Genomic DNA, 1607 nt, shown 5'->3' with positions numbered 1-1607 from the left:
CAGCAACAGATCCCATCCGCCATTCTTCTCTTCTATTTATCTTTTCTGTACAACCGCATATAAGAGTAGACCCAGCCGGAACCGTCCAGCCGAGCCGAGACTGAACTGCAGCAACCCTCAGTCTGTACCGTCCGACCATCCTGATCCGCGCCTACAATATTTTGGTATCAGAGCTGAAGTTTCCTGTGAAACTCAGTTCTTTCTGAAGCCTAGCCGTCGCCTTTAAAAATAAAAAATATTTACTTTCCTTTTTTTTTTTTTTGAATTTTTCGGATTGTTCTCCAAGTTTTCGATTTTTGCATTTAAAAAAAAAATAGTTTTGCTTTCTTTCCAAGTTTTCAGAAAAAAATAAGAAACTATTCCCACTTTCCTTTTTAATCTTGATTCGATTTTTAACTTTAATTCCGCATTTATTTCTTTGCCTTGGTCGATACTCTAGTACCCGACCCAAGCCTCTATTTCAACCCTTTTGCCTTAGATCTTTTCTTTGAGTTTCTTTTTCAGAAAATATGGGAGATGTAGGTCAAGACCAAGCGGCCATAAACGCTCAGCTCCTAGCCGACAATGAAGAGCTGAGGGCGAATCTTAGGGCTATCACCACCGAGCTTGCTCAGCTACGGCAGGGAGGCAGGCCCAACGGACCTCGGCCACCTGGGAGAAACCAGCCGGATCTGCATGACACTGACTCGGACGTGGACAGTACTGATGATAAGCGCAGTCATGAGGAGGAAAGGCTGAACCGGGGACGAAGCAGGAACGCGCGAGGACACCGGGTCCAAGTAGGAGGAGGCCGCGACCATAGAGGAGATCGAGACTGAGAGGAGGAAGAGCCATGGTTAGGAGGCAAGGCGCTTAAGCTGAACCCTCCAACGTTTGCCGGTAAGGTTAATCTGGATGCTTACATCGTGTGGGAGAAGCGCATGGAGTACATCTTCGACTATTACCAGTATACCGAGGCTAAGAAGGTCGCCCTAGCAGCAGCCCAGCTGACGGACAATGCTCTTTCATGGTCGGATCGAGACGTCGCCAAGTCCGGACCAGTGTGGAGAGCGCGTAATTGGACCGAGATGCGGACCAAGCTTCGCGCGAGGTACATTCCATCTTACTACCAGCGTGATGTGCTAAAACGTTTTCGTAAACTTACGCAGGGAACTAAGACCGTGGAGGAGTACTTTGACGAGTTCGAGGCACTTAGGAACAAGCTTGATACCGACGAGCCTGAAGAGACGATGATGTCCCAATTCCTGGAAGGACTGCAAGACTGCATTGCCAGCAAGGTGGAGAGACAACAGTATGAAGATTTCAACGACCTACTGCACTTTGCTACGCAAGCCGAGCAGCACATCAAGCGCAAATAGGCCAGCACCAGTCGCAGCAAACCCGCGTGGACTCAACCGGGTGCAAAACATGGCGACAAGGGCAAGGCGATTGAGATCAAGAGCCAATTCAAGACGAACCAGGCTGACTCGTACAACGCACCCAAACTAGAGCAGGGTAAGACTCAAGCCCAAACTTTGTGTACTCGTGACATTGTTTGTTATAAGTGTCAGGGCAAGGGCCACTACGCCCGGGATTGCCCAAACAAACGGTTGATGGTCCTAAAGGGA

Source organism: Brassica rapa, chromosome A07, assembly GCF_000309985.2.
Source record: "Brassica rapa cultivar Chiifu-401-42 chromosome A07, CAAS_Brap_v3.01, whole genome shotgun sequence".
NCBI classification, from domain to species: domain Eukaryota; kingdom Viridiplantae; phylum Streptophyta; class Magnoliopsida; order Brassicales; family Brassicaceae; genus Brassica; species Brassica rapa.
Note: the sequence above shows the minus strand (reverse complement) of the source record.